We start from the raw sequence: 13,673 nt of genomic DNA on the forward strand, positions 1-13,673 counted from the left end.
TGCTTGCTTTTTCTTTCTATTTTTTTTTCGCCTATTTTTTTTCTGCAAGCTTTGTTCTTTGCTGCTTTTTCTTGCTTCAAGAATCATTTTTCAGATTATCAAATAACATGTCTCCTAGTCATTATTCTTTCAAGAGCCAACATATTTAACATTCTTAAACAACAACTTCAAAAGACATATGCACTGTTCAAGCATACATTCAGAAAACAAGAAGCATTGTCACCACATCAATATAATTAAGCTAAGTTCAAGGATAAATTCGAAACTCATGTACTTCTTGTTCTTTTGAATTAAAACAGTTTTTATTTAAGAGAGGTGATGGATTCATAGGACATTCATAACTTTAAGACATAGTTACTAACTACTAATGATCATGTAATGAAGACACAAACATAGATAAGCACCGAACATAGAAAACAAAAAACAGAAGAGATAAGAACAAGGAATGAATCCACCTTAGTGATGGTGGCGTTTCCTTCTTGAGGAACCAATGATGTCCTTGAGCTCTTCTATGTCTCTTCCTTGTCTTTGTTGCTCCTCCCTCATTGCTTTTTGATCTTCTCTAATTTCATGAAGGATGATGGAGTGCTCTTGATGTTCCACCCTTAGTTGCTTCCAATAATTGTGTGGAAGAAAATGTATCCCCTGAGGTATCTCAGGGATCTCTTGATTTGCAGTCAAATGTTCTACCACTGAGCTATAGACCCTTGATGGAAGCTTTTGTTTTCCCTTTCCTCTTTCTAGAGGTTTCTCTGGCCTTAGGTGCCCTCAATGGTTATGGAAAAAACAAAAAAGCTATGCTTTTACCACACCAAACTTAGAATGTTGCTCGCCCTCGAGCAAAATAAAAAAGAATAGAAGAAGAAGAAGAAGATATGGAGGAGATGGATGGATGTGTGTATTCGGCCATATGGGTGGGATTGGGTGGGAGAGAGATGTTGAATTTTGAAGGTAGTAGGTATATGAATGTGAGTGGTAAATGGAAAACAGAAGGGATGATCATGAATGGAAAGAGAGATGATGAGGTAGGTGGGGATCCTGTGGGGTCCACAGATCCTGAGATGATCCTGTAGGGTCCACAGATCCTGAGGTGTCAAGGCATTTACATCCCTGCACCAATTTAGGCATGTAAAATGCCCTTGCACACAACTCTGGGCGTTCAGCGCTAGGTTGGTGCCCATTTTGGGCGTTCAACGCCCATTTGTTGCCATTTTTGGCGTTGAACGCCAGAACCATGCTTGTTCTGGGCGTTCAGCGCCAGAACCATGCTCTGTTCTGGCGTTGAACACCAGGCAGATGCTTCCTCCAGGGTGTGATTTTTCTTCTGCTGTTTTTGATTCCGTTTTTGATTTTTTTGTTTATTTTGTGACTCCACATGATCATGAACCTATAAAGACATATAACTAAGAAAAATATAGTTAGATAAATAAACATTGGGTTGCCTCCCAACAAGCGCTTCTTTAATGTCAATAGCTTGACAGTGGGCTCTCATGGAGCCTCACAAATGTGCAGAGCTTTGTTGAGACCTCCCAACACCAAACTTAGAGTTTGGATATGGGGGTTTGACACCAAACTTAGAGTTTGGTTGTGGCCTCCCAACACCAAACTTAGAGTTTGACTGTGGGGGCTTTGGTTGACTCTGCTTTGAGAGAAGCTTGTTCTGCTTCCTCTCCATGGATGGAGAGAGAGATCCTTGAGTAGTAAACACAAGGTTGTCCTTATTTAATTGAAGGATCAATTCTCCTCTGTCCACATCAATCACAGCTCTTGCTGTGGTTAGGAAAGGTCTTCCTAGGATGATGGATTCATCCTCTTCCTTTCCAGTGTCCAGGACTATGAAATCAACAGGGATGTAAAGGCCTTCAACCTTTACTAACACGTCCTCTACTTTTCCATAAGCTTGTTTTCTTGAATTGTCTGCCATTTCTAATGAGATTTTAGCAGCTTGCACCCCATAGATTCCCAGTCTCTCTATTACAGAGAGGGGCATGAGGTTCATTCCTGAACCAAGGTCACACAGAGCCTTAAAGATCATGGTGCCTATGGTACAAGGTATTATGAACTTTCCAGGATCCTGTCTCTTCTGAGGCAATGTCAGTTGATCCAGATCACTTAGTTCATTGATGAACAAGGGAGGTTCATCTTCCCAAGTATCAATGCCAAATAATTTGGCATTCAGCTTCATGATTGCACCAAGGAACTTGGCAGCTTGCTCTTTAGTAACATCCTCATTCTCTTCAGAAGAGGAATACTCATCAGAGCTCATGAAGGGCATAAGAAGGTTCAATGGAATCTCTATGGTCTCTAGATGAGCCTCAGAGTCCTTTGGTTCCTCAGAGGGAAGCTCCTTATTAATCACTGGACGTCCCAGGAGGTCTTCCTCCTTGGGATTCACGTCCTCCTCTCCCTCATTGGGTTCGGCCATTTTGGTTATGTCAATGGCCTTGCACTCTCCTTTTGGATTCTCTTCTGTATTGCTTGGGAGTGTACTAGGAGGGATTTCAGTGATCCTTTTACTCAGCTGGCCCACTTGTGCTTCTAAATTTCTGATGGAAGACCTTGTTTCATTCATGAAACTCACAGTGGCCTTAGATAGATCAGAGACTAAGTTTGCTAAGCTAGATGAATTCTGCTCAGAATTCTCTGTCTGTTGCTGAGTGGATGATGGAAAAGGCTTGCTATTGCTAAACCTGTTTCTTCCACCATTATTAAAGCCTTGTTGAGGCTTTTGATCCTTCCATGAGAAATTTGGATGATTTCTCCATGATGAGTTATAGGTGTTTCCATAAGGTTCACCTAAGTAATTCACCTCTGCTATTGCAGGGTTCTCAGGATCATAAGCTTCTTCTTCAGAAGATGCCTCTTGAGTACTGTTGGATGCAGCTTGCATTCCATTCAGACTCTGGGAAATCATATTGACTTGCTGAGTCAATATTTTGTTCTGAGCCAATATGGCATTCAGAGTATCAACTTCAAGAACTCCCTTCTTCATAGGCGTCCCATTACTCACAGGATTCCTCTCAGAAGTGTACATGAACTGGTTATTAGCAACCATGTCAATGAGTTCTTGAGCTTCTGCAGGCGTTTTCTTTAGGTGAATGGATCCACCTGCAGAAGTATCCAATGACATCTTTGATAACTCAGATAAACCATCATAGAATATATCTAGGATGGTCCATTCTGAAAGCATGTCAGAAGGACACTTTTTGGTCAGCTGTTTGTATCTTTCCCAAGCTTCATAGAGGGATTCACCATCTTTTTGTTTGAAGGTTTGAACATCCACTCTAAGCTTGCTCAGCTTTTGAGGAGGAAAGAACTTGGCTAAGAAAGCTGTGACCAGCTTATCCCAAGAGTTCAGGCTGTGTTTGGGTTGAGAGTCCAACCACACTCTAGCTTTGTCTCTTACAGCAAAAGGGAAAAGCATGAGCCTGTAGACTTCAGGATCTACTCCATTAGTCTTAACAGTATCACAGATCTGCAAGAATTCAGTTAAGAACTGAAAAGGATCTTCAGATGGAAGTCCATGAAACTTGCAGTTCTGCTGCATCAGAGAAACTAGCTGAGGTTTCAGCTCAAAATTGTTTGCTCCGATGGTAGGAATGGAGATGCTTCTTCCATGTAAATTGGAATTAGGTGCAGTAAAGTCACCAAGCATTCTCCTTGCATTATTATTTTTTTCAGCTGCCATCTTCTTTTCCTGTTTGATAATTTCTGACAGGTGCTTGCTGGTTTGTTGTAATTCAGCTTCTCTTAGTTTCCTCTTCAGAGTCCTTTCAGGTTCTGGATCTGCTTCAACAAGAATATTCTTGTCCTTGCTCCTGCTCATATGACAAAGAAGAGGGCACAGAAAAATAATAATAATAGAGATCCTCTTTTTTTTTTTTGTGAGTGAGGGAGAGATGTTAGTAGATGAATAAACAAATAGAAGGAGATGAGAGAGAAGAGAATTTTCGAAAATTATTTTTGAAAAAAGAGTTAGTGATTTTCGAAAATAGTTTTTGAAAAAGGTTAGTAATTTTCGAAAATAAAAATCAAAAATTAAAATAATTAGTTAATTAAAAAGAGATTTTGAAAAAAAAGGGGGAAGATATTTTCAAAAATGAGAGAGAGAGAGAGAGTTAGTTAGGTGATTTTGAAAAAGATAAGAAACAAACAAAAAGTTAGTTAGTTAGTTGAAACAAATTTTGAAAAGATAAGAAGTTAGGAAGTTAGAAAAGATATTTTGAAAATCAAATTTTTTGAAAAAGATAAGATAAGAAGATATTTTTAAAAAGATATAATTTAAATTAGTTTTTGAAAAAGATTTGAATTTTAAAGTCACAATTAATGACTTTATTCATAAGAAATCACAAGATATGATTCTAGAACTCAAAGTTTGAATCTTTCTTAACAAGTAAGTAACAAACTTGAAATTTTTGAATCAAAATATTAATTGATGATGTTATTTTCGAAAATATGATGTAAAATTAAGAAAAATATTTTTGAAAAATATTTTTGAAATTTTCGATAATAACTAAAAGAAATTGAAAAAAGATTTGATTTTTTGAGAAAGATTTTGAAAAAGATAAGACTTTTTTTTTTAAATTGAAAATTTGATTTGACTCATAAAAACAACTAGATTTTAAAAATTTTTGAAAAAGTCAAATCTAATTTTCGAAATTTTAAGAGAGAAAAAGAGAAAGATATTTTTTTGATTTTTGAATTTTTATGATGAGAGAGAAAAACAAGAAAAATGATGCAATGCATGAAAGTTATGGATCAAAACAATGAATGCATGCAAGAATGCTATGAATGTCAAGATGAACACCAAGAACACTATGAAGATCATGATGAACATCAAGAACACATTTTTGAAAAATTTTTAATGCAAAGAAAACATGCAAGACACCAAACTTAGAATTCTTTAATGCTTAGACATAAAGAATTCAAGAATGCATATGAAAAACAAGAAAAGACACAAAACATGCAAATGCAAAGATCAAACAAGAAGACTTACCAAGAACAACTTGAAGATCATGAAGAACACTATGAATGCATGAAAATTTTCGAAAAATGCAAGATGAGTATGCAATTGACACCAAACTTATAACATGACTCAAGACTCAAACAAGAAACATGAAAAATATTTTTGATTTTTATGATTTTCTAAATTTTTTTGGATTTTTCGAAAATTAATTGAAAAAAGGAAAATAAAGATTCCAAAATTTTTAATATGAAATCCAGGAATCTTGCATTCTTAGTCTAAAGCTTCAGTCCAGGAATTAGACATGGCTCACTAGCCAGCCAAGCTTTCAATGAAAGCTTCGGTCCAAAACACTAGACATGGCCAATGGCCAGCTAAGCTTCAGCATGTAATTCAGACATGACATGCCTGACATACCCTTCAGTCGTGTAACAGCTGATGGTTGGAAGCCTCAGTCCAAAAGAATTTAGACATGGCTTTACAGCCAGCCAGGCTTCACATGCTTCATGAAACACTATAATTCATTCTTAAAAATTTTGAATAAAATTATAAAATTTTTGAAAACATTTTTATTTTAAAATATTTTTTTTAAATAAAATAAAAATTTTTGAAAGATTTTTGAAATATTTTTGAAAACTTCTTGAAAAGAAAACGAAAAGAAAGTTACCTAATCTGAGCAACAAGATGAACCGTCAGTTGTCCAAACTCGAACAATCCCCGGCAACGGCGCCAAAAACTTGGTGCGCAGAAATTGTGATTACACTTTGATTATGTAAAATTCATCGCTCTTTCTTTCCCTGGTAATGGCGCCAAAAACATAATGCCAATACCATGGTTCACAACTTCGCACAACTAACCAGCAAGTGCACTGGGTCGTCCAAGTAATACCTTACGTGAGTAAGGGTCGAATCCCACGGAGATTGTTGGTATGAAGCAAGCTATGGTCACCTTGCAAATCTCAGTCAGGTAGGGTTAAATGTGATTGGATTAGATAATTAAAAGATAAATAATAAAGGATAGAAATACTTATGTAATTCATTGGTGAGAATTTCAGATAAGCAAATAGAGATGCTTTTTGTTCCTCTGAACCTTTGCTTTACTGCTGCCTTTATCCAATCAGTCTTACTCCTTTCCATGGCTGGCTTTATGTGATACATCACCATTGTCAATGGCTACTTTCAGTCTTCTCTCGGGAAAATGATCCAAATGCCCTGTCACGGCACGGCTAATCGTCTGGAGGCATCACCCTTGTCAATGGTTTCACCTTATCCTCTCAGTGAAAATGATCAACGCACCCTGTCACGGCACGGCTATTCATCTGTCGGTTCTCGATCATGCTGGAATAGGATTTACTATCCTTTTGCGTCTGTCACTAACGCCCAGCACTCGCGAGTTTGAAGCTCGTCACAGTCATCCAATCATTGAATCCTACTCGGAATACCACAGACAAGATTTAGACCTTCCGGATTCTCTTGAATGCCGCCATCATTCTAGCTTACACCACGAAGATTCTGATTAAGAGATCTAAGAGATACTCATTCAATTCTAATGTAGAACGGAAGTGGTTGTCAGGCACGCGTTCATAGGGAATGATGATGATTGTCACGTTCATCACATTCAGGTTGAAGTGCGAATGAATATCTTAGAAGCGAAATAAGATGAATTGAATAGAAAACAGTAGTACTTTGCATTAATCTTTGAGGAACAGCAGAGCTCCACACCTTAATCTATGGAGTGCAGAAACTCTACCGTATGAAAATACATAAGTAATGATGAAGTTCATTGGTCTCGGCCCCAGAGGGGAATCGGAGTAACCAAGACTGCGAATACAATGATAAAAAGTTCTATTTATAATAAACTAGTCACTAGGGTTTACAGAAGTAAGTAATTGATGCATAAATCCACTTCCGGGGCCCACTTGGTGTGTGCTTGGGCTGAGCTTGAGTGTTGCACGTGTAGAGGCCATTTGTGGAGTTGAACGCCAGGTTTTGATCTATTTCTGGCGTTCAACTCTTGTTTTGGATCCTTTTCTGGCGCTGGACACTAGAATTGGACAGAGAGCTGGCATTGAACGCCAGTTTGCGTCGTCTATTCTTGGCCAAAGTATGGATTATTATATATTGCAGGAAAGCCCTGGATGTCTACTTTCCAACACAATTAGAAACGCGCCATTTCGAGTTCTGTAGCTCCAGAAAATCCACTTTGAGTGCAGGGAGGTCAGAATCCAACAGCATCAGCAGTCCTTCTTCAACCTCTGAATCTGATTTTTGCTCAAGTCCCTCAACTTCAGCCAGAAAATACCTGAAATCACAAAAAACACACAAACTCATAGTAAAGTCCAGAAATGTGAATTTAACATAAAAACTAATGAAAACATCCCTAAAAGTAACTAGATCCTACTAAAAACATACTAAAAACAATGCCAAAAAGCGTATAAATTATCCGCTCATCAAAAAACAAAAAGCTTTATGCTTTTACCACACCAAACTTAGAATATTGCTCGCCCTCGAGCAAGAGATGAAAGAAAAGAAGAAGAAGAAGAAATGGAAGAGAGGGTTGTGTTTCGGCCAAGAAGGGGATGAGAGGGTTTTGTTGTGTGAGAATGAAGAAGAATGGAGAGGTTTATATAGTGAAGGGGAGAGGGGTTAAGGTTCGGCCATATGGGGTGGGTTTGGGTGGGAAAGTGATTTTGAATTTTAAAGGAAGGTGGGGTTTATGAGGTAGGTTTATGGGGAAGAGTGGATGAATGTGAGTGGTGAATGGGTAATAGGGAAGAGAGATTGAGGTGATTGGTGAAGGGTTTTGGGAAAAGGTGTTTATTAGGAAGAAAGGATGAATGAGAAGAGGGAAGAGTATGAGTGGAGGTAGGTGGGGATCCTGTGGGGTCCACAGATCCTGAGGTGTCAAGGATTTACATCCCTGCACCATTGAGGCATGTAAAGTGCCTTTGTATGCAATTCTGGCGTTTAAACGCCGAATTGATGCTTGTTCTGGGCGTTCAACGCCCAGATGCAGCATGTTTCTGGCGTTAAATGCCAGTTCTATGCTTGTTTCTGGCATTCAGCGCCAGCTTTCCTCAGTGTGCATTCCTGGTGTCTGAACGCCAGGATGTTGCTTGTTTCTGGCGTTCAACGCCAGATCCATGCTCTGTTCTGGTGTTGAACGCCAGCCAGATGCTCCTTACTGGCGTTTAAACGCCAGTAAGCCCTTCCTCCAGGGTGTGATTTTTCTTCTGCTATTTTTTATTCTATTTTTGATTTTTCTATTTATTTTGTAACTCCACATGATCATGAACCTGATAAAACATGAAAGAACAATAAAAATAAAAATAAAATTAGATAAATAAAAATTGGGTTGCCTCCCAACAAGCGCTTCTTTAATGTCAATAGCTTGACAGTGGGCTCTCATGGAGCCACACAGGTGATCAAGTCAATTTTATAGACTCCCAACACCAAACTTAGAGTTTGGCTGAGGCCTCCCAACACCAAACTTAGAGTTTGACTGTGGGGGCTTTAGTTGACTCTGTACTGAGAGAAGCTTTTCATGCTTCCTCTCCATTGTTACAGAAGGAGATTCTTGAGTTTTAAACACAAGGTTGTCCCCATTCAGTTGAAGAAACAATTCTCCTCTGTCTACATCAATCACAGCTCTTGCTGTGACTAGGAAGGGTCTTCCAAGGATGATGGATTCATCCTCATCCTTCCCAGTATCTAGGATTATGAAATCAGCAGGGATGTAAAGGTCTTCAACCTTTACTAACATGTCCTCTACTTGTCCATAAGCCTATTTTCTGGAATTGTCTGACATCTCTAATGAGATTCTAGCAGCTTGTACCTCAAAGATTCCCAGTTTCTCCATTACAGAGAGTGGCATGAGGTTTATTCCTGACCCCAGGTCACATAGAGTCTTCTCAAAGGTCATGGTGCCTATGGTACAAGGTATTAAGAACTTTCTAGGATTCTGTTTCTTATGAGGCAATCTCAGTTGATCCAGATCACTCAGTTCATTGGTGAGCAAGGGAGGTTCATCTTCCCAGGTCTCATTACCAACTAATTTGGCATTCAGCTTCATGATAGCACCAAGGTACTTGGCAACTTGCTCTTCAGTAACATTTTCATTCTCTTTAGAAGAAGAATACTCATCAGAGCTCATGAATGGCATAAGGAGGTTTAATGGAATCTCTATGGTCTCTAGATGAGCCTCAGAGTCCTTTGGTTCCTCAGAGGGAAACTCCTTGTTGATTACTGGACGTCCCAGGAGGTCTTTCTCACTGGGGTTCACGTCCTCCTCCTCTCTTGTGGGTTCGGCCATGATGGTTAATTCAATGGCCTTGCACTCTCCTTTTGGATTTTCTTCTGTATTGCTTGGGAGAGTACTAGGAGGGGTTTCAGTGATCCTTTTACTCAGCTGGCCCACTTGTGCTTCCAGATTTCTAATGGAAGACCTTGTTTCATTCATGAAACTCAGAGTGGCCTTAGATAGATCAGAGACTGAGTTTGCTAAATTAGAGGTATTTTATTCAGAATTCTCTGTCTGTTGCTGAGTGGATGATGGAAAAGGCTTGCTATTGCTAAACCTGTTTCTTCCACCATTATTAAAGCCTTGTTGAGGCTTTTGTTGATCCTTCCATGAGAGATTTGGGTGATTTCTCCATGAGGGATTATAGGAGTTTCCATAGGGTTCACCCATGTAATTCACCTCTGCTATTGCAGTGTTCTCAGGATCATAAGCTTCTTCCTCAGAAGATGCCTCTTGAGTACTGTTGGATGCAGCTTGCATTCCATTCAGACTTTGAAAAATCATATTGACTTGCTGAGTCAATATTTTATTTTGAGCCAATATGGCATTCAGAGTATCAATTTCAAGAACTTCCTTCTTCTGAGGTGTCCCATTACTCACAGGATTCCTCTCAGAAGTGTACATGAACTAGTTATTAGCAACCATGTCAATGAGTTCTTGAGCTTCTGCAGGCGTTTTCTTTAGGTGAATGGATCCACCTGCAGAAGTATCCAATGACATCTTAGCTAATTCAAACAAACCATCATAGAATATATCCAGGATGGTCCATTCTGAAAGCATGTCAGAAGGACACTTTTTTGGTCAGTTGCTTATATCTCTCCCAAGCTTCATAGAGGGATTCACCTTCTTTCTTTCTGAAGGTTTGAACATCCACTCTAAGCTTACTCAGCTTTTGAGGAGGAAAGAACTTGGCTAAGAAAGTCGTGACCAGCTTATCCCAAGAGTTCAGGCTATCCTTGGGTTGAGAGTCCAACCACACTCTAGCTCTGTCTCTTACAGTAAACGGGAAAAGCATGAGCCTGTAGACTTCAGGATCTACTCCATTAGTCTTAACAGTATCACAGATCCGCAAGAATTCAGTTAATAACTGAAAAGGATCTTCAGATGGAAGTCCATGAAACTTGCAGTTTTGCTGCATCAGAGAAACTAATTGAGGTTCCAGCTCAAAATTGTTTGCTCCAATGGCAGGAATGGAGATGCTTCTTCCATGTAAATTGGAATTAGGTGCAGTAAAGTCACCAAGCATCCTCCTTGCATTATTATTTTCGGCTGCCATCTCCTCTTCCTGTTGAAAAATTTCTGTAAGGTTGTCTCTGGATTGTTGTATTTTAACTTCTCTTAGTTTCCTTTTTAGAGTCCTTTCAGGTTCTAGATCTGCTTCAACAAGAATGTTCTTGTCCTTGCTCCTGCTCATATGAAGAAGAAGGGAACAGAAAATAATAATAGGGATCCTCTTTGCCTCAGTAGAGAGAGGTTCTTTTGTGTGAGTAGAAGAAGAAAGGGAATAAGAGTGAAAAAGAATGAATAATCCAAACACAAGGGTGAGGATAGGAGCAAAGATATGAGGTGAGGAGAAGTGTTAGTAGATGAATAAATAAATAGAAGGAGATGAGGGAGAGGAAATTTCGAAAATTAATTTTTGAAAAGAAGTTGATGATTTTCGAAAATTAAAGGAGAATTAAAATTAAAATTAAAATTTAAACAATTAATTAATTAAAAAGAATTTTTTGAAAAAGAGGGAGATATTTTCGAAAATTAGAGAGGGGTAGTTAGTTAGGTAGTTTTGAAAGAGATAAGAAACAAACAAAAAATTAATTAGTTAGTTGAAACAAATTTTGAAAATTAATTTTTAAAAGATAAGAAGATAAGAAGTTAGAAAAGATATTTGAAAAAGATAAGATAAAAAGATATTTTTGAAAAGATATGATTGAAATTAGTTTTGAAAAAGATTTGATTTTTAAAATCACAATTAATGACTTGATTCACAAGAAATCACAAGATATGATTCTAGAACTTAAAGTTTGAATATTTCTTAACAAGTAAGTAACAAACTTGAAATTTTTGAATCAAAACATTAATTGTTGATGATATTTTTGAAAATTATAAGATGAAATTATGAAAAAGTATTTTTGAAAAATATTTTAAAAATTTTTGAAAATAAATAAGAAAAATGAAAAAGATTTGATTTTTGAAAATGATTTTGAAAAAGATAAGATTTTCAAATTGAAAATTTGATTTGACTCATAAGAAACAACTAGATTTTAAAATTTTTTTGAAAAAGTCAATCCAAATTTTCGAAATTTATGAGTGAAAAAGGGAAAGATATTTTTTTGAATTTTGAATTTTTAATGATGAAAGAGAAAAACATGAAAAAGACTCATAACATAAAAATTATGAATCAAAACACACAATGCATGCAAGAACACTATGAATGTCAAGATGAATACCAAGAACACTTTGAATGTCAAGATGAACATCAAGAACTATTTTTGAAAAATTTTCAAGAAAAGAAAACATGCAAGACACCAAACTTAGATATTTTTCATGTATAGACACTATGAATGCAAGAATGCATATGAAAAACAAGAAAAGACACAAAACAAGAAAATATGAAGATCAAACAAGAAGACTGGCCAAGAACAACTTGAAGATCATGAAGAACACTATGAATGCATGAATTTTCGAAAAAATGCATAAAGAATTTTTAGAAAAAAAATGCAATTGACACCAAACTTAAAAATTGACTCAAGACTCAAACAAGAAACACAAGAATATTTTTGATTTTATGATTTTATGAATTTTTTTGTATTTTTGTATATTTTTATTTTTTGAAAACATATAGGGAAAAGGAAGCAATAAATTCACAGTCCTCAATCAAGATTCTAGGAATCATACCAGGTTAGTCTAAAGCTTGATGGCCAGCCAAACTTCAGCATACCATTTTGAAACTTTAGAATTCATTCTTAAAAATTTTAAAATAATTTTCGAAAACAAAGGGAAAAGAAAATTTTTTTTGAAAGATTTTCGAAAACAAATAGTCTTTTTTTTTAAAAGAAAACGAAAAGAAAGTTACCTAATCTGAGCAACAAGATGAACCGTCAGTTGTCCAAACTCGAACAATCCCCGGCAACGGCGCCAAAAACTTGGTGCACGAAATTGTGATCCCTGGTAATGGCTCCAAAAACTTGGTGCTCTAATCTTAATTCATAATTTGTCACAACTTTGATACAACTAACCAGCAAGTGCACTGGGGCGTCCAAGTAATAAAACCTTACGTGAGTAAGGGTCGATCCCACGGAGATTGTTGGTATGAAGCAAGCTATGGTTATCTTGTAAATCTCAGTCAGGCGGATATCAAATGGTTATGGAGTTTTCGAATAAAAATAATAAATAAACAGAAAATAAAGATAGAAATACTTATGTAATTCATTGGTGAGAATTTCAGATAAGCGTATAGAGATGCTTTCGTTCCTTTTAACCTCTGCTTTCCTGATGTCTTCATCCAACCAGTCCTACTCCTTTTCATGGCAAGCTTTATATAGGGCATCACCGTTGTCAATGACTACATCCTATCCTCTCTGTGAAAAAGGTCCAAATGCTCTGTCACGGCACGGCTAATCATCTGGAGGTTCTCGATCATACTGGAATAGGATTTACCCTCCTTTTGCGTCTGTCACTACGCCCAGCACTCGCGAGTTTGAAGTTTGTCACAGCCATCCCTTCCCAGATCCTACTCGGAATACCACAGACAAGGTTTAGACTTTTCGGATCTCAGGAATGGCCATCCATGGGTTCTAACTTATACCACGAAGATTCTAATATCTCGGACTCGGTCCCCTGTATTAGATATCTAAGAGATACTCATTCTAGCTTGTTTGCATGTAGAACGGAAGTGTTTGTCAGGCACGCGTTCATAGGTGAGAATGATGATGAGCGTCACATAATCATCACATTCATCATGTTCTTGGGTGCGAAAGGATATCTTAGAAGCAGAATAAGTTGAATTGAATATAAAATAGTAGTACTTTGTATTAAATCATGAGGAACAACAGCTAGTTGGTTTTCTTTCCATCTTCTTCCTCTGTATTCACTCCTTCTTGTGCTGCTGATGAGGTGGTGACTGCTGCAACTTGGTTTCTTTCCATCTTCTTGGTAAGGTCAGCTAGTTGCTTGGTGATCATCTTGTTTTGAGCCAGCAGCGCGTCCATGTTGTTCAGCTCCATTACTCCTCGAGTATTGCCCCTTTCAGAAGCATAGAAGTAGTCATTCTTAGCTATAGTTTCGATGACATCTGTGGCTTCTTCAATAGTATTCTTCTTGTTCAGAGATCTCCCGGATGAGTTGTCTACTGCCTTCTTTGATTCATAAGAAAGACCCTCATAGAAAATGTGTAACTACACCCATTCATTGA

The 13,673-nt window shown here is 37.5% G+C and overlaps 1 non-coding gene across 1 annotated transcript; it reads left to right on the forward strand.

The window, feature by feature from the left end:
- The first annotated feature begins 3,184 nt into the window (after positions 1 to 3,184).
- Positions 3,185 to 3,292, forward strand: LOC112781288 (small nucleolar RNA R71). Its single transcript, XR_003192073.1, has one exon. It is a non-coding gene; the product is annotated as a small nucleolar RNA R71 (small nucleolar RNA).
- The last annotated feature ends 10,381 nt before the right edge of the window (positions 3,293 to 13,673 follow it).

The sequence above is a fragment of the Arachis hypogaea genome, chromosome 19, assembly GCF_003086295.3.
Source record: "Arachis hypogaea cultivar Tifrunner chromosome 19, arahy.Tifrunner.gnm2.J5K5, whole genome shotgun sequence".
NCBI lineage: Eukaryota > Viridiplantae > Streptophyta > Magnoliopsida > Fabales > Fabaceae > Arachis > Arachis hypogaea.